Here is a 20,237-nt window from a genome sequence, read left to right as displayed (position 1 = left end):
GGCGGACATCTACATGTGCGTACACACAGTAGTGTAACGCACTGCCCCAGCACCGAAATCACATGACATCACTTCTGGGTTCTCCCCAGAGGAGGCAGTGATTGCTGCAGCAGCTTTGCACCCGCGTTCCTTCTCCTGTGGAAGCGGTGGTGTAGCTGGAGGGGGGAGGCCAAACCTCCATGACGAGCTTGTGTGTGTGGGTAATGCTCCAGTGTGCAAAGGCACATTGCAAATGCTTATACAGTACTTGGGTGCATAGGGGTGTAACTTGGGCAGAGCCTGAGGGGTACCCACCCCAAGCGCTACGCCAAAGGAGGGCACATTACTGCCCCGCAGGACTATTACCTGGAGCATTGCCCATACACATGCGCCCTTTGCAATCTTGTGTTTGAATGTGTGTATGCCAGGGCAGAGACTGCCACCTTTTGTCGTACATGCTTGTGCGGTATACACAGAGGACAATCCTCTTGTTTGAACAGGGCCCGTGGCTTAAAAGTGTGTGCGTGTGTAACATCCAAATGGTAAAATACCTCTTCAGTTCAACCAATGCTTTTTAATCTTCCCCCTCATGAGTGTTATGAGAGCTTCCCCGCACGGCACTGGAGCTCAGGCAGATTACAGCCAGGCTGTCGATCAGACTGTTGCCACTCTCCCAACAAGACAGGCCTACCCACCCACCTTGAACACCTTTCACTCACCCCTGCCAGTATATCTTTTGGAACGAATTGGGACCTGAGCCACATTAGCACGAGAGTCTGTATTTTGTAACAAACTCCTCTGAGACAGTTTCATGATCAGTTTTGTCCTGCTCCTGAGCATGCACAGAGCTCCTGTATGGACTGGCTCACCTACTCCGATGGAGGGTGAAGCTTTACGCTTGTATCCCTTTGTGTGTTGCAAAGCCGCTTGCAGGAATGGAGCCAGGTGTGCATCTTGCCTTCCCTGGCAAGCTATTATGGGGTGGATTGTTTCCTCTGGCTTCTTCCAAGGAAGGTTTAAGGATCAGTGTTTTGTTTTCTGTGGCCCAGTTCAGGCACTTACCCAGTGGCCGTCCATTTGTGCACTGGAATATTTGGCATGCCCTCCCTCTTCTCCCCCACATATGGCGGGGAGTATAAGGCAGTTGCCCCATGTGGTGATCTGTACGAATGACTCAGGCAGTTTCTCCCTATTGGCTCACAGTACATCTGGGTATCCCGTGGAGCACTGACCGTGATAGAAGGCTGTGCTTCTGCTCCGTAATGGAATGTGGTCTCTGTAAGGTGGCTGAACTGGACCTCCATTGCCCTTCCTTGCTTGTTTCACATGGGAAGATGAAGTTGCAATCTCATTTGGGTTCCCAAAGGAAGATAAAATTTTGAACCCAGCCCCCACCCAAAAGGTACCAGTCTAAGACTTTATCCTTGCGACTCTCCCATCTTCCTGTCTGGATAATGACATGGCCAGAGGTCCTGGCCCTTGGAGGCAAAGCTGCCTATCCCCTAGATCAGTGGTTCTCACACTTTTAGTGTCGGGACCCACTTTTTTAGAGTGAGAATCTGTCAGGACCCACCAGAAGTGATGTTATGATCAGAAATGACATCATCAAGCAGGAAACCTTTTAACAATCCTAGGCTGGAATACTACTCACACTTACCCAGAAGTAACTATTGTTGTTAAAAGCATATACATATAAGTACAGATCTGTAACATTTCCCCAAATGCAGTCACATACTGGCCTAATATATTAAACATAAAATACTGAAATGAATGGGGATCCACCTGAAATTGGCTCGCGACCCACCTAGTGGGTCCCGACCCACAGTTTGAGAAACACTGCCCTAGATCTTTTGCAAGCGACTGCATCGGCCACGAGGCAGCGGTGACCCAAACCGAGGACACCGCAGGGCCTGTCCTTGGCTCCCCTGCAAACTCCCCATTGCCTTGGCCAGAGCCTCGCTGCATTCCGGAATCCGGCGCTCCACCGTCCTGTACTGCCCTTTAAACTTGCCAGTTGTAACAGATCTCATGACATGAGCTTGATGGTGAGTGTGAGCAGTTATGTTCTTGTTGTTTTCTCTCTTGCTTGGTTGGGGCTGCTGTGAGAGAGGGTGTCTCTGAGGCATTCTTTCCGGCCTCTCTTACACTGGGACGTGCACTCCTCTCAAACACTCTTCTGAGCACGCTCAGCAGGAAGGTTTGTCCACACCTATTAATCCTCTCTCTGTGTCCAGCTTCCTGTTAGTAGCAGCTGGTTGCATGTTCTTTTGCTTGTTCAAACGAAACGGTTCCAGAAACGACTCATATCCAACTCTAGAAAAATCTCTCTTTTTTTTATTATTATTATGATTTGTTTTTCTTTTGTTGTTTCTTTCAGTCCACTTTTTCTCTCTCTTGGTTTCTTCTCCCTCTCCCTTACTTAATAAAATGGCACACTTGTCGTTCGTAAAACATCTCACATCTTCCCCTTGCCTGTTCTTAGAGTGTCATGTATCTGTGGGACTGAACTAAATGCATGCACTTGTAGTCGTCGTAACTGGTAGCAGTAGCCGTAGTCGTAGAACATGCATTGTTGAGTTGATATTATAGGTTATTGTCGACTCGAAAGAGCACGGCAGTCAAAGTAGAGCCGTGGTTGGACTGGAAGAGTAGGCTGACCCATACAGAGCACTGCCAAATACCTGGATCCATCCTACAGCAGCCATTAATTAAGCCCTGCCAAATTAGACGTGACGCGTCATTCCACAACAACGCTCAGTGCTCTGGCAGTGGTGCTCCATTGACTATTGTCACATATCCTACCATTTGGCCTCTGACTACCAAAGGAAAAAGGCACCCATGTTTTACCTGGCAATACACTTACTTGTGAGTAGTTCCCACTGAAGTCAGTGGAAGTTATTCATATGTAAGCGTCTTAAGCTTTGAGGCTGAGCTTCATTTCAACAAGCATTGAACAATCTTGGCCTCCTGCAGACCACGAACCCTTTTCATATTCTCAGTGCTCAGAGTCATTGAAGGGGGGAGCCTTGGGTCCAGCTACCGGAGCAGCACAGGTGTCCACTGGGGATTTACCAAATGGAGAGTATGTGCAATAACCGACTGTCAGACTATGCTGAGGCACAAGGGAATTGGTTTTAGATCCTAAAAAAGACCCTACCAACTTGGTGACCCCACAAACCCAACCTTGGCTTCGCTTGGCTGCTGTTTGTATCTCTGCCCACGTTGTGGAGTCCTAGGAGACTATTTCTACCCATGTCCAGTTTGAACATTCCATGAACCACCAATACGAGGGATCCCTAGATGAGTTTCACCATCTTCACCATTGAGCCAGCAATCCGTCTTTTTGCTTTCTTATTTTTTCATTTCTTTCTTTTTGTGCACTCAGTTTTCTGTACTCAGCTTCTCAAAATTGTTTTCCAAATGAGCAGTGGTGGGTAATTCCGGTCCTGAATGCCACATGACATATGGTTTGTGGCTGCTGCTGCTGTTTTTGTCAGTGCCGGTGGCATAGGCAGAAGGGGTGCAAAGCACTAAGTTCTGCAGGGAGCCTCGCCATGGCTTGCAAGCGGCCCCTCTCCTTTGCCTCTGTTTTGCTCCCACCACCCGGAATGGCTCTGAAGGGGGGAGGAGGGGCCACTTGCATGTCTTGGTGAGGCTCCCTGTAAAACTTAGTGCTTTGCACCCTCTCTGGCTACCCCACTGGTCAGCACATATCCCCCTGAGAGTAGACTGTACCCCCAACCATCATATTTGCCTCCTATCCAGTTCAACAGTTTGCCTGAAGGTGCCTTGCTGATTAGAAGTGTGTTCAGTTTACTGAGAACACTCAGTGTAGACAGCTGAATCGGCGCACTTACCTCAGCATATATTATTTGTTTTGATGCACACTTAAGAATTAGTATCCAGCTCTCTTAAAAGGCAAGACAGCCTCTTGACCCCCTAAATATCATTAACATGAATGAATACATCCCATTCCTTGATGGAAAGTGTGCAGTTTCTGTTGCTGCTACCATGAAGTTATCAATCTTGTGCACTGGAGGAATGATTAAGTAGTAAACTACTTAAGTAGTAAACTACTATGAGAAAGCGGGGCCCACTGTTTAATGTGTGAAGCAGGGAAATGGGATGGGGATCGAATCTAAAAGTCAGCAAAGCAGTAAATTGCATGGGAAGGAGCAATCCATGTTGCACGCTTAACTCTTGTACTTTCCAATATTTAGTCTTGCCATTAAGTACCTCTCTTGTTTGCAAATTGCAGTAATAAAAGGAAAAGATTGGTGCACGACGGTTGGTACATGCAGAATGATGGGGGAGTTTGTGGCAACCGTTTGAAATGGCTTAGCTGTCCAAGGCCTTTGCCTTTGGGGCAACAACTAAGAAGAAGCTCTGGTTCCTTTGTTTTTGGGTCTAAAAAGTCCCCAAAAATTAATCCAAGCCATGCAATCACAGAAGTTAGATTGCCACTTGGGAAGAAAGCAGGTGCTTTTCAAATGTCTTGCTCCGCTGGAATAGCCAGTAATTTCTCAGCAAAGGCTGCTCATTGGAGAGCTGCAGAACTGATGCAAGTGCGAGAGAAAGTGTGAGCGCACCTACTAATTTTGACGTGATAGTGAATTGAAGATGGGTCGGTTAATGCTTTTATTTGCCTGGTGGGCACGATGAAGCAGAAGTCCAGTTCTCCAGGGTGAGTCAATCTTGCAGAGGACAGAGCAGGGTCCCATTGGCAGATGCTGCCTCCCCCGATCTATGCATGTTGGCGCAAGTGGCTGCATGGAGTTAATGCCCTTAAATGTAAGGGCAGGAGGTCTGGTCTAGAGGGTAGAGCCTCCGTCTGCCTGAAGATAACATCCACAAGGTCGCCAGTTCAAGGCCACCGGCACCGTGCGACCTTGGAGCAGCTGACAAGCTGAAGCCGAGCAATTCCATCTGCTCTGAGCGTGGGAGGATGGAGGCCAGAATGTGAAGCCAGATCGGAATGAAACACCTTGAATGTAGTCGTTCTTGAAAGAAAGAACCTTCTTTCAAATTGTAAAAATTCCTATTTAATAAGGGATTTAAATAAAAGCCTGCCTATGTAAACCGCCTTGAATAAAGTCTTGAATAAAGACCAAGAAAGGCGGTATATAAATACCTATTATTATTATTATTATTATTATTATTATTATTATTATTATTATTATTATTATTAAGGACACCTCACCCCACAGTCTAGAACCTGGGGCAGAATTTGAACCTGGAGCAGCATAGTTTCTGTTCACAAGCAGAGACTGTGTACACTCTGTGTGTACAATTGCATGTGTACTGACTCGGTGCAGGTGTCGAATAGGGCTTTGAACAGAGCTTCGAAAAGCTATATTTTTCCCAGAATTATTGGGGTTCTCTAGAAATCTTGGATTAAAATCTATAAAATCTAGGTTCAGGGTCTGGCTGTGATATAAATCTCCTGTGCAAAATGGAGAAGATCCTTATTTTAGCTAAAGTTCCCCTCGTTAGAGAAATGTTTGACATTGTCGGATGAGAAGTGCCAACAGGGGTTGTGTTGTTCATTCTGTAAGATGTGGTTGCACTTTGTTTGTAACCTTCAGTAGCATAGCAGAGGGGGCTGCAAAGTACCATGTTTTGTGCGGAGTCTCACTGCGGTGTGCAAACGTCCCCTCCCCTTTGAGTCATTCCATTTTGCTTCCACTGCTTGGAATGACTTCAAAGGGGGAGGTTGCTTGCACACCGCAGTGAGGCTCCCTGCGAAACCTGGCGCTTTGCACCCCCTCTAACTATGCCACTGGTGTCTTTCAAAGATCGCACTAAATTATAGTGTGTAAAATGGGAGTGCTGAAGAGTAGTGGTAGAGCAGCTTCCTTTGCTTCATCCCAGCAGTGCAGATGCTGGCCTTGTGGCCTTTTACAAAGCCCTGCTCACATTGGAGCTGCTTCCCTAGATATATTGTCAGCACATGTAGGTCTGCCTTCAACAGAGCCAGGTTGTCGGTTCATCTAGTCCATAATGTGGGCCCTGATTTGTAGCATTTCTCAGGCAAGAGAGTGCCCAGGCCTATTTCCTGTGATTCTTTGAGTGGAGATGCCAGAGATTGCATGCACAGCATGCGCTCCACCACTGAGTGATGGCCTCTTCTCCCCAGCATAGTATGACCGAATGAACGTTTCTAACTACTTTATACCAACTCTGACCATCTAGCCCATAGCCTGTGTGGCTCTCCAAGTCTTTCCCAGCCCTGCCACCTCAAACACAAGATGCCAGGCGTTGAGACTTTGTGTGTGCCTGGAACGCAGCTGTGTTTTCGGCTAGCTACACATTGAAGAGAAAGCTGCTTAAGAGCACTGAGTCCTTAACCCAAGTACAAATGTCCAAGCTTTGATGAATGTCACGTATATATGACAAAGAAGACGGTGAAGCCACCATGCAGAGCTTAAGAAACGCACACCTCCTCTGACACCGAGATGAATTTCTGTCTCTTGGAAAAGCATCATGGGAAGTGGGCTTTGAACCACTTCTTCAGGGACTGGCACTTGTCTGAGAATTCTTGAGAGACCACAGGGGAGCAGGTCTGAGATAATAAGCTCTTGGATCACATACTTCAGTCAATCATTCTATTTAAAAGGATGGTGGCCAGGCACTGTGAGCGACGGCCTTCTGCGTGACCACAGGTTTGGGGAGAGAAACACATCATTTTCTGGTACCTTCCAGCAACATGTGTCATTGCTGGGCTTTTGAGGGTTCCCTTGAGAAGGTGTGAGGCGAGTAGGAATGATTAGCGATGCTGGTTTCTTTCTTTCTGTTACATGTACTGTTAGTGCCCCATACAGACACAGGATTTTTCAAAGGGCACGAAAAGCACAATGCATTTCACCGGGCTTCTGAAGTTGCACATTGACCGATGATCATTTGAAAAACTATTAACAAAAGCTGGACATCTGGGAGTATCTTCTGGGTTGTCCGGCTGCCCCGCATTCATTTTGTCTTCCTCAGTCGTGGATGGCATTTTCTGTCTCCTTGAAGCACGGGCTCCCCTGCAGAGCACTCTTGAGCTTTTTCTATAAATTTCTAATTGTCAGACACTGCTGTAGGTCTCTTCTGACCCCAGCCGCAGTCATTTTCATAGAGTCTATTGTGGGCAAAATACATTGGCTTTTAATCACTTATTTTGTAATAGAAAATCCAGGGCACTTGATAAATCATCTCCACTGCAATTAGTGACCAGTTCAGGAGTGCAGACTTAAGTACAGTGTAAGTTAATCTTTAATGAATGTAGTTGCTAACTTTTAATTGTCTTCTCAATCAGTGGAATTATTCTCAGTGGGCAGACACTCTTCCACAGAACTTGCTCTGGCATGCAGGGGATTTCACTTCACCCACTCCTCATTGTCCTGAATGCCCCCCCGATCCAAGCAGACGAATCTTGTGTTAAGGGGAAAGAGGGCACTGAAAACTGCCACTCCCTGAATGGATGTTATCTTATTCTTAGCAAGCCACTTCACGTTACTTCATTTTCTACTGTAAGAGTCCCAGGAGGGCTCAGATCATTTAAAGTCATTCATGCACTTTTGAGTCCAGCTTGCATGGAAGGAAGTGATTGAGGGCCCAGTGGCGTAGCCAGAGGGGGTGCAAAGCACTAGGTTTTGGAGGGAGCCTCATCATGGCGTGCAAACGGCCCCTCCCCTTCAGAGCCATTCTGAGCAGGGGAAGCAATACCAGTTTCAGAGGAGCAACATGAGAGACATATGCATTATCCCCTGCTTGTGGACTTTCCAGTGCCAGCTGCTGAGCCACAATGAGAAAAGAAAACGTTGGAGCCAGTGAACTTTCGGTCTGATCTAGGAAAGCGCTTCTTATGTCCCTATGAATAAGTTCCTCGGAGTTTAGCAAGTGTGGAACACTGTCTTCTGTTCTCCTTCCGTCTTCCATTTGTCACTGAGCCCTGCCCTCAAGAAATTCTTTTCCCTTTAAAAACAAAAAAAATCCACAACAAATGCTATGGAGAAACCGGGGGGGGGGGGCTGATCTTTTACTTCCTCTTCTGTTGAGCAATGCAGCTGTCTTTCCCATAGTTATTTGATATTAGCTACATATTTGGCCTAATAACAGTGAAAAATCTTGACATTTACTTGACTCATTCCAGTTGTTCAAAGCACTTCACTCCCATTATTCCCAGCACCCTTATAAGGAGACCTGCAAGACAGGGTCTGTGTCATCATCATTCCCAAATTGCAGGTGGAAAATCTGAAAGCTGAGAGCGACTTGCCGTATAATCAGTGGCATTGCTGGGGGTGTGGGCCGCACCGGGTGATGTTCACGGGGGGGGGGGGTGACACTACTACTGGCCAAAAATTTTTAAATCTTTGTATTTTTGAATGATACCATCATGTTATATGTCATTTGATGCGTACTTTTATGCAGAATGCAATGGAGCGAACCATGTTGAAATATCTCTATTCTATCAAAAGTTATAGCCAAAACCCAGCGGGGTAGGGTGCTGGTGCACCTATTGCCCAGGGTGTTGCCACACCCACTGTTGGAGGGAGTAAAAATAGTTTCCTCTTTAGGGGGAAGCAGAGTAGCTTAAGCAGCAGACCCTCCCCCCTTTTTTAGTATCACTCTAGGGAATCTCCCTCACCTGGCTGACTGCTAATCAATAAAAAGACAAAGAGGCAATGGCTTGATAAAGTTGCAAAGGAGTTATTTACTTATTATTATACTTTATTATACTTAATAAAGTATATATTTAAAGCATCTGATTAGGATCAGAGGTTCAGCTAATACTTAGAGATAGCAAGGCCCTAGAGCTGCCTCGCCCTGCATGCCTTGTGCTTAAGATGGCCTGGGCGTCAGAGTCCTGGTGTGCACATCCTAACAGGTCGGTGGTCAGAGGACAAAGAGGAGGTGCTCAGAGGAGAAGGGAAAGACAAAGGGTTAGGGCCACACCCCACAAGGATCACAGATAGAAAGGTCAGGGTCACTGTACCATAGTTTGACCCCTTTTTAGACAGCATGCTGCCCCCTCTGGACAGCAGATGGAGTTGCACCAACTCCATCACCCACTACATTGGGAGAAGGTCTGTCATGGAGGGTGACGCACTGGGTGACACAAACCCTTGTGACACCACTGCCTAAAACAACCATTGAGTGAGTTTGAGGCTATGGTGAAAGTCCAACCAAGGAGCTCATGGCCCACACCCTTAACCACTGGGCTGTTCCAGCTCTCACTCATTGGTGCAATGGCTTGATCCGGTGTAAAGCGAGCATGTGTTTGCTTTCTGCTTAGGCTAACCATGTCTCACAGATTTGTCTTAATTGTAGAATTACCCAATTGTTTCCCTTCAGGGAGCCGTAATACTGGAGTGAGTTGCAACAGGTGAGTGGCCTCTGAGAGCCAAGTCCTGTCCACGGCGGTTGCAGCTTCACTGAATGGCAAATCAAAATCCTATATTTACTGTCAAATGCCTCTTTCTCATATCTGTTGTTGTACCAAAAAAAAAAAAAGGCCTCAATTAAAATTAACAGGAACGATAGCCCATTAATGTGTTACAGAGGGAGGCCAGAGTTTCAGTTACCATGGTGATGGAGTTCGGCTCATTTGTTTTGTAGATGAATAATTACTACACAATTAGAGTAGGCTAAAAATAAAGGGGTCCTTTCTTTCCACTTGCCCATTAATATTAATAAAAGGCCGGTCCAGGCTCTGGTAAACAATTAATGCAAATCTGGTTTCCAGTAGTTAAAAGAAAAAAGATAGGTAGCAGTGGAAGTCTCATTCGGTGGTGTAGCTAGAGGGGGTGCAAAGCGCTAAGTTTTACAGGGAGCCTTACCAGCAGAGTGCAAGCAGTCTCTCCCCCTCCTCTTCGGAGCCAGGCATACACCTCCGTTTTGCTCCCCCCCCCCCCGGAATGGCTCCAGAGGGGGAGGGTCATTTTGCACGGTGTGGTGTGGCTCCCTGCAAAAATTAGTGCTTTGCACCCCCTCTAGTTGTGCTACTGGTTTCATTGCAGAACAGGAAGTGAAAAAGTCAGAGGGGTTGTTTCTTCCCACCTGACTAATGGCCAAATCTTGCATGGAAATCAGATGACTCACAACCTTGCTTTTCTTGGAGTGGCTGTGAATGGAGAATGGGCATCTGTGGACGGAGCTGTCTTGCATTAGACACAGAAATGGCAGCAGCTGAGGTGGAAAGTTGCCCTCTTCATGTCAGAATTCAATCCAAAACCTCCAGTTGTGCAAATTTTGCACATATAATGTTTGGCCGCATAATGTTTGGTCCCTCTGAGGCAGGAGCAGAATCATTTTTTCTGCAGTTTGTATAAAATATGCAGAATGGAAGATGGCAGAGTATGGAGTTTTAGGAAAGGAGCCTCAACCAAGATTTCCCATAACAGGCTTACAAAAGATTCATCCTGTGCTCCTCTTTGAATGTGACGGGTGTAGATCTCATTCAGTATTGTAGTGTGCTTGTAGCAGTGAAGCCTCTGATTGGCTGAGTTGGTGTAGTGGTGCAGAATACTCAGTTGCAGAGTACATTCTTTGCATACCGAAGGTCTTAGGTTCAGTTTCTTAAAGGTCAGGTTGTACTGATGAGAGAAACCCCTGTCTGAGACCCTGGAAAGTTGCTACCTGTCACAGTAGACAGTAATGGACTGGCTGGACCAGTGGTCTTACTCCCCCATACTCCTTCACGCTTGAGGGGAGAGGATCAACTGCCTCTACTTTGGGTTTAGAATAAACAAGTTTCCCACTTTGTCCAATTCTTCAAAGTACCCATGGGAGGGGTCTAGGTACCAAAAAAGAAAAGATTGTCGCATTGTGGGCACCCAGGGGTAATGATCGACAAAGGCTCCAGAACATACACCCTGCTGCGGTGGTTCCCAAACTGTGGGTTGGGATCCACTGGTGGGTTGGGACCTGATTTTTGGTCGGTCGCCAAATGGTGATGGAAAGATCAGATAACTAATTGCCTCAGGCCCTGAAGCTATTCAGAAATCAGATACTGAAGCTGCTAACTGCCCTGCAAGGAGCTGAGCTCCTGCAGTTTGCAAGCCTGTGTAAATAAAGGGAGATAAATGTTTGAGGGTCTTTCTCGTTATTATTACACACAAATAAATAAATAAAATTTCTTTCTAGGTCTCCTTTTTTTTAAAAGTCTGGTAAACCTAGACAGGTCCCAACAGAGTGTCATTTTAAAAAGTAGATCCTGGTGCTAAAAAGTTTGGGAACCACTGCCCTACTGTATTCTGTTGCTTACTGACCCGATGGAGATGTTAATTTAGGATGGACCTCCCCTGTCATCTATCTATGCCTTCCTCCAGAAGTCCACACTTTTATCACTTACGTGTACTCTTCTGTGTACTCAGGCCCCCAGTCTGAATACTGAACATGAGCTACATCTAAATTAAAGTCTGGGGAACCTTTAGTTTCAGTGACTTGCTCCTGATCAGGCTGGAATTCTCATCTCTCCTGTAGATCAGGGGTGCCCAAACCCTGGCCCTGGGGCCACTTGCGTCCTCTCAATGTGGCCCTCAGGGAGCCCCCAGTCTCCAATGAGCCTCTGGCCCTGCAGAGATTTGTTGGAGCCCGCACTGGCCCAACGCAACGCACCCTCAGTATGAGGGTGACTGTTTGACCTCTCGCATGAGCTGCGGGATGAGGGCTCCCTCCACTGCTTGCTGTTTCACGTCTGTGATGCAGTAGCCAGCCTTACTTTGTGCAAGGCCTTTTATAGGCCTTGAGCTATTGTAAGACCTTCATTCATTCATATAAGTTCATCTTTAATATATTCATTTATGTAAACTTATGTAAATTTATTCAAATTTGAAATGTAAATTAATTCTTTTTCCCCCCCGGCCCCCGACACAGTGTCAGAGAGACGATGTGGCCCTCCTGCCAAAAACTTTGGACACCCCTGCTATAGATGAACATTCTGAATATTCCTTACTTTTAGTTAAAATACTCATTGGAAGTACTATTTGGAGTAATCTGTTCTTGTGGGCAGGCATGTCACAAGGAGCATACGCTACTCCAGAGTCTTAAGGAAAAAATGGGTGGCTATTTGTACTGATGAAAAAAGCACTGTGTTGTGGATATGAGCAGCCAATAATCACTTTTCATTGCTGAGACGAAAATGCTAGATTAGAAAATGGTATATGATGTGGTGTGTTCCAGGATAGTGGGGAGAGCTTGCAAGACAATGAGATGTGGGACCCATTGGTCAGGGCATAAAAGAGAGTAAAAAGACCAAGGAGGCAAGGAAGGAAATAAACTAAGACATTCCCAGCTCATTGCGTTAGCTCCTCACCACTTTGTAGTCCAGTATAAGGAGCTGGTATAGCAAAGTGGCACGTCATTCTGGATTGATGGAAGCATTCGTCCTTCTATCCCAAGAAGCAAAATGACTGACCAGTCTAATTTGCATAGTCAACCATGTTGTCTCACCATCACTAGCCTCTTCATTCACCCAAGGCAGAGCTGTTTTTGTATCATCCCCCACCATCCTGGATGGGGTGTCTGAATACGGCAGGAGATTTTTTTGGGAGGGGAGGGGGAAAGATTGGTACCTGCTGCTCTCCAAAACTATCTAATGAGTGGCAAAAAAATGCAGTGCGGCCTTCGTAAGGTCGACATTTGTTTGTTGTTAAGAATCTAATTAGAAACATGAGAGGGAGCGGACTGGCTGCTTGCTTGGCTAATTAGTGACATGCACGAAGACCACTTTGAACTTCAAGGACACAGAGCTATTAGCACTTACATCAAAAATGGATTAAACTTCTGTGCTTTTATAATGATTAAAGATGAGCCCCTCAAGTGGAAACTCTTTTGTCAAACACTGCAAGAAAAAGCCGGCTCCCTGATTGCAGTTTCTCTCACTGAGGCTTTGCCAAGTGGCCTTCATGTGTAGTGATGCTGCCCTGTCTGAGAGTGACACTGTTTAATTTGCAAAATGGGAGATTTTGATTAGGCTATAAATATTGATCACTCACAAAACACTGCGGCCGAGAAATGTATTTATTTGCCACTGCAAGCAATTGCGGGGCTCAGGAAAAGATGGCTTTGATAGATTTTTAGGTTGCTGTTTTTACAATTGGTTCATGTCAAGTATTTTGTTAGCGTGTCCCCAATCACTTGTCCTTTATCAGTGCTGAAGTCAAAACTGAACTAAAGGAGCTAGACAGATGGTTCCTGATATGGGTTATAGCCTTGAAATGTTGGCTCAGACATGAAAATGTCTCCGCCTGCAATCATTTTACCGAATCAGAGGAAGGTGTCTTAATACCCCAATGGCACAGCTGTCTGATAATTGCAAAGCATCATTTTCTTTGCACCTTCTCTATGTCTGTAGTTGCTTGTCCATAAGCCATTTCCGCCCGACGCTACACATACGCAACAGGAATCAAATGTGTATAGTGTGAGCTGGGCAGAAAAGGAAACACCAAGTGCAGCTTTGCCAAGTGACCTTCATGTGTAGTGATGCTGCCCTGAGAGTGACACTGTTTAATTCGCAGTATGGGACATTTTGATGGCAAATGTTTTTGAGAATATATTATCATCAGAGCCACCAATCCCGATTCAGAGGTTCACCATGTACAAGTCATGCTTGTCTGCCCTACTGAGGAGTCATCCCTACATCAGAGCAAACTCTTACAGGCTACATATTCCCAGACAAAATTGGACAGGCTGAAACCTCTTCACACAACATCATTGTGTAGTTTGTGCAAAAGCCTTGGGCACACAATCTTCCTATAGACATCAACCAGATAGTTCTTTCCTTACACATCCAATCATTTGACTTAAATCCCAGCTAAACCAACAGCAATAATTTTCTCAAAGATGGGTGTAGAAGGGCCAATTTCAGCATGTTGTCTCACAACAAGTGTTTTCACTTGTTGCCAAAAGGCAAAAAGGGAACCAGCCAAATCTGACAGGGTGGGGGATTCCTGAGCCCAGGTGCCATGGTTTTAAAAGGTCATCCATCTCCTGCATGTCAACTCACCCTACTTCAGCTAGGGATGGGACACAAAGCAGGGCTTCCCCTGATGGTTGAGAAACAGGCAGGTTCAAATGGCCAATAGGTGGGCTTTGGATATCCTCATCCAAAACTGTTCAAGGCTTTAAAGGTAAAAACCTGCACTTTGAATTTGGCTCAGAAATGAATCAGGAGCCAACAAAGCTGATGCAAGAGAAGTGATGCTATATGATCTGAGAACCAGACTTCTAGCTGTGACATTTTGCACCAAGATAAGGTTCTTCCATTCTGCCAGCCATACTTACAAACTGCTCATCCATGGTCCTGGATGAGGACACTTCAATCTTCTTCCACTCCTCTGACCCCTGTATCCTATAACCTTTTATTGCCACTCCTCTTATGTGACAAATGCAGCTGGTCTCTCCCCCCCCCCCCCTTCTGACCATCTTCTGCAACTTGGCTGCATTTCTGGTACAAATTGCATAGATTTCATTGGGATTCACTCTTGCTTAATGATCACTGGCCTGCATTCATGTTCTGTGCATCAAAACATGGAAGTCAAGAGACTCCAGTACAAGCCATGGAGATTTAGCTATTCCAGATGTCTCCAAGTGTCTCTTGAGATGTGTTGTGAACCCAGCTGCACAATGAATCTCTGAGCCTACATTTAGCATCCTTTGTGATTATGCTACCCAAGTCCCTGAAGCAACTGATACATTAGGGCAGGGGCAACCACAATGCTTTATTTCAAGCCCTTAAGATTATGGACATTTCAGCCAGTTGGATGCAGTGCTACCCCATGCATTTCCAGAAGCAGAGCACCAAGCTGTGCTAGCCTCCCACTTTTTTTCCTATTAAAATCACACACCCCAATTCCTTCCTTGCTTTCCTGCTAGACAATAAAGAGGAAAAGCCACATGGTTCCATTTTGCCATTCTTCCTCTGCAGGCCACCCATGTGGGCAGTACCTGGTGGGTGGCTCTGCCACCCCTGACTATGGCCCCACAACCTGCCACCTGGAGCAGCCCTCTTCATCCTGCTTTGTGTTAAGACTGGCCCTGGCTGGATGTTCGCTAGATGAATGCAGTCTGAAGAAGGGCTTGAGAACATGCTCTGTTTGCTTGAATGTATGCACTGTTAACCAAGCATCGTGCATTACGTAGCTTTTGTTATAAAAGAAATATGCAAATCTATTTCAGAATTAAGTAGCAGGCAGAAAAGACTTCTGTGAGCATTTTCAGATGAAGTGGCACATGGAGAATCCTCTGCTGTCACTATTCTCCTGCAGATCTATTTTAGTCTTAGTCTGTGCTTATTGGCAGAGGCCTTCAATGCGATTTTTAGGGAGAAACAAGGTTTATACTGAAAGAAACCTTGGGTCCTTGAATCTTGTTTTATCCCATTTCTGTTTTCTTGGCAACTTAGTCAATTGACAGACTTTATGGTCTGACAGAATCATTGTGATTATCTAATCTGCATTGGGAGGGGGGAATTCCCTCCAAGCACATCCTGCCACTAAGGACTTGATCTATTATTTAACTCAGATTTAGTGTTTCTGGGCACCATGTGACACTGGGTTTCCATGAAGTTTCCCATCTGCCTCCTGATGGCGCACTGGGTTTCTACCACTTCCATTGGTGGTGAGAGTTCTTGGGTCAGCCCAGCTGCATGAGCCCTTGGCCACTGTCCAACCTGGCCAATTCCTGATGCCACCCATTCCAGATCTACAAGAATGTGCTCTTGCAGTTTATCATCCCATTCTGTAAGCTTGCAACAACTCTCTATAATATAATTTATATATTATACTTATATAAAGAGTATGAACAACTCTTTATAACCCTCCGATTATAAACTGTGCAGTCAGCACTCTTTTCCAGGTCACTTGAGTAAAGTTGCGTAAGCACAATCTCAGCTGCCATTAATAGAATTTGGTCCAGGGCTATGTTCTAAAAGCGCATGATTTGCAGAAGCTAAGAAGGCATGAATCTCATCCCCAGGTGGTCTGGGTGGGAGACCACTTGAAGGAACCCTCATGTGCATTTACCTGGCGATGGATGGCCCTGTTATTGGATGGGGCTTTAGCTTGGATGGGACTCACTATGTAAACTACAAGCCCAGGCTACTAAATTATTAACAAATTGACAAAGCCATTTTCAGTATAAAAAGGGTACCTACATCCATTCTAGTCATAGAATAGTGCTGAATAGGTGAGTTGTGAAAATCTATAGGTGTGTGACCAGCCGGGGGCAGTGGATGCTGGGGGCAGTATGGTACCTTCTTCCTGATCTTGAACAAGTCAAGCAGTTACTCAAGTTTCTGAAGTTTTAATCAGCCGTGGGTAAAATCAGTCTATTCAGATTATAGAGACTGCCTTGCGTTCAAGAGCTCCTCTGGAAATGGAACATGGTATGCACAGCCATAGTCATATGATGTAGTTCAGGGATGGACAGGTGGCTGCTTGAAGGCCTCTAGTGAATTCAGTAGTGGAGCCAGAGGGGGGGGCAGAGCTGTAAGTCCCACACGGCTCCAAAACTCACCATGTAAGTTGCCCCTCGCTCGTGGGGCCTGTCCGGAGGCGAAAGCAACACAGAGGCGATGCCTGTGCGTCGCTTTTGCTTTTTGGAATGGCCCTGAGAGTGAGCGGGAAAGACAGCTTACATGGCGAGTTCCAGAGCCATGTGGGACTTACAGCTCCACCCCCCTGGCTCCACTACTGAGTGAATTGGCTTATTGGAACCTAGCTTTCATTTTTAAATGTTAAATTGGAACTGTGAGCACCAAAAATATCTAAACCTGAGGATGGTGGAAGGTAGATTGGGATCTGCTAATAAATCTCTGGGCAATTTGTAGAAGATTGCCAAGGGTTTCCGACTCCCAGTACTTCAATAATAGCAACTAAGCACATTTTCTCCTAAATTAGGCTGCTGAAACAAACAATTGGAGCAAAACCAGGAATGGATTATTTGGGAGATAGGACCTTGAGCTCAATTGTGTTACTGAAAACAAATTGCTGAGTTGAGCATGTGCTCAGAGTTACTCGTTCCTTCATTCTATGCCCAGATCCCTGAGCCTCTATTTTGTAACTGATTCCTGTTGTTACACCTTGGAGTTCAAGAAAAATCCAAATCTCACATCTCACAGTGCTGAAGTCTGCCTACTCCAATCTCAAGGACTAATGTGAGGACCAAACAAGGGAAACTATAAGAGCCTGATCCTGTTGGGCTTCCTGCTGGTGTTCAAGCCCCACTGCTGGTGCTGGCCGTCACAAAAGTGCTGTAAAGCACCCCAACAGATTGGAGGGTGAATCAGGCCCAGGAGGGGAGCAGGGACAGTGACAGAGACAACTGTGTCTCCTTAGCTCTAAAATGAAAGGTTACTTACCAGGTTCAGTACTACTGAAGCAATCCCCTCCCCTTGGCTTTACAGAGTCAACAGATACCCTCAAGCAATAGGGGTGAGAAGCTGCCCTCTGACCTACCCTAGGTGGGAAGAGCCTTGTGGCTTCTCTAGCAACAGCTTGCACAGCTTAAGGGCCCTATCCTATCCAACTTTCCAGTGCCAATGCAGCCGCAATCCAGCCCCCAGGTAAGGGAACAAGGAGGCCTCTGTGACTGCCTCCCCACAGCAGGATGCAGCACACACCCTGTTGGCACGGCTGCGTCAACACTAGAAAGTTGGATAGGATTGGGCCTTAATGGAGCACAATGGAAGATTATAGAAGAAATTTGGCAAGGGACTCCCTCTCTGGTATCATCAGTTTCCCAGAACCCAGCCGATTCTAGTCTGCGGTTAGTTCAAACAGCCTGATGTTCCCTCCTCTGACCAGTGGTTCCAGTGGTGTGTGGCATAGGCCTCTGACCTTGCAGGACTTCTAGTTCGAGCTCCATGGTGTCTGTTGGTAGTGAATCTCTGGAGGCACAATGGAATATTTTCTATATAAGTATTTTGGTGTTTTCCATTTTTTATTGGTTTTGTTTGGCCGAGAACTCCCAACCCTACAGCTCCAAAGCACTCAAGCTTTGGCCAAATGTAGCTTCATCGTTCTGTGCAGGACCCCCTCGACTCCGCTGAATCTGAAAGACTTGTAAGAGTAGCTGGTGGTCTCCAAAGTGCCGAAGTTGGAGAAATCAACAGTCCACTTCCCACTTGTTGATATGCCCGGCACTCTACATGTGTGGAGAATTAGAGCTCCTTGTTCAGAAGTGTTTCCCTGATGTACATATTACTGTGTTCAGCTTCCGTCTTCACTTTCATCTGTATCAGCAGCATTAAATATTATTATATCATTTACTCTCTCAAGCAGGAAGATGATGTTTGGCAGCTTGTTCTATGAATTTTTCATAAAGATAAAAAGCGGCCTAATCTTGTGAGCTTTAACTCTCAGTAGCAGTAATGGCTTTGATTTAAAGCATTTTGTCTTAATGATAGTTATATTGAAAATGTCCTGCTGCTTTCAAGCACGCGTAGTTATTATCATAAACACTGATGGTGCCAACGGCTGCCAAATTGCGGGTGGTGCTTATGGCAGAAGAGGGGAGAGAGTGAAGGAGAGGCGGGAGCTCGATCGGCAGGTTGTCAGTGAAACGCTGTTCTGGAATTTTGCTTGGGCCTCTGACAATAGCACGTGGGTTCTGGGTCACATCCTGACTTTAAGCCTTATAGTCCGTGGCCAGACACGGTTAACGAGCTCAAGCAGGAGCACAGGTTGTGTCTAGACGCAACTCTTCACCTGAGCAACACTCTTCTTCCTAGAGGTTTTGCATGTGCTGAAACTGCTCTGGGCTAGGGTTAGACTGCCAACTTGTTAAGTGTCCCCTGGAGGTGCTTGAAAGTAGGACACTGTGGACAGCTCCTCAACAGAGACCAATTATTTATGTCTACCTGGGCAGAAATTCCCTGTGTAATTCTACGATCCTAGAGAAGGCAGTCTACAGGCAGATGGGGGTTGCTTCTCACAAGTCTCACAAGGTCAGGAAGGAAAGCAGCAGAAGTCCACATTTAGTTGGTTCTAAAAGTTGACACAAGAATGAATGCCACACTCTGTCTTGAACATACGTATGAAGAAGTTGCTTGTCCTCTTCCTTTTCTCAATGGGTGCTCTTAAGCTGTGTTCTGGGAATCAATCAGAAGAACCACATCTGCGTCTCTGGCACGCGTCCTGCTGATTGGCTGTTAGGATATTTGCCATACACTGTTCTTGGAACCCAAATAGATTCCTGTCTCATTGCCCACAAGTTACAAAGGCAGAGATCACATACCTTAATTCCACAACACGCATCTTAAGAGTACTTGTCAAATCTAAAAACAAAAAGTGCAGTTTAACCTAATAAGAAAGGCCTGGAAAGAAACATAAAACTGCCTCTGCAGAGACACAAGGGAATCTGGGGGCAAAAAAGCATTACTTGAGGGTTATTTATTATTTATTATTTTCCTTCTTCTGCTCACTGTTCATTCTTCACCTGGAGGCCCTGTCATAATGCAGCGATCATTTTCCAGCCCCAAAGCTGATGCTAAATGGGGCAGGGGACTCTTTCTTATTTAATACCATCTTTTTTTTCTGTCATTGCAAGTTCAGACCTGGTCTTGTCTTTGTTGGCAAGCAATTATAAATGTGGAGGAGCATTAGAGGTCCAGATGCTGGGATGGTTTCTTCCAGCAGTGGCTTGTGCTTTTGTCATGCATGTGGCAAAGACTCCTTTCCTTCTCATTTATTGCAAATATTTAAAAAGTACCTCTGCTTGGATTTGTTGACAGTGGATGTCAAGAAATTGTTCAAAACTCCATTACTTGCTCCAGGTGGGGCTGCCATATCCACAGATTATCTCTCCATGGATCTGGCTCAACAGAGATCCCTTGGACCTGCTTTGAGCCAGATTTTGCCCTACCTGAACCCTCCAAAGGTGACCGCAACTGTCACCTCCAGAGGGCTGTCTTGGGGCAGGTTCTGCTCTTGGTTTGGCAGCATAAATATGGAGTAGTACAAGTACTGTACATTTGTTCTGGTATTTGTCTCTATTGTAGTTGTTACTCCTATGTAGTAATGTGAGTAGGAATTTGTAACCTGAGGGTTGGGAGCAGGTTTAATAGAACAGAATGAATCATGACCAATCTCCTTTTAAAAACTTAGTTCTGTAACTCACACCAATTGTATAGTGTTCACCTGACTGTATTAAAGCAGTAGCTTGGGGCCTGTGGCCTCCAGTATTATGGCCAAGGAGTGTAACGAAATGGGGTTGATGTGGCACAAAAGTGGGAGGTTGATCTTGGGGGAGCCAAGATGCCAAGAAAATCCAGG

General features: G+C 45.8%; 1 protein-coding gene across 7 annotated transcripts in view; it reads left to right on the top strand.

Annotated features, from left to right (window-relative positions):
• MSI2 (musashi RNA binding protein 2) overlaps positions 1-20,237 on the top strand; it is a 474,139-nt gene that overhangs the window by 425,249 nt on the left and 28,653 nt on the right. The gene's annotated exons all lie outside the window — the stretch shown is intronic.

Source organism: Tiliqua scincoides, chromosome 8 (assembly GCF_035046505.1).
Source record: "Tiliqua scincoides isolate rTilSci1 chromosome 8, rTilSci1.hap2, whole genome shotgun sequence".
NCBI lineage: Eukaryota > Metazoa > Chordata > Lepidosauria > Squamata > Scincidae > Tiliqua > Tiliqua scincoides.
The sequence above is the reverse complement of the archived record's forward strand: the minus strand, read 5'-3'. Positions and strand labels throughout refer to the sequence as shown.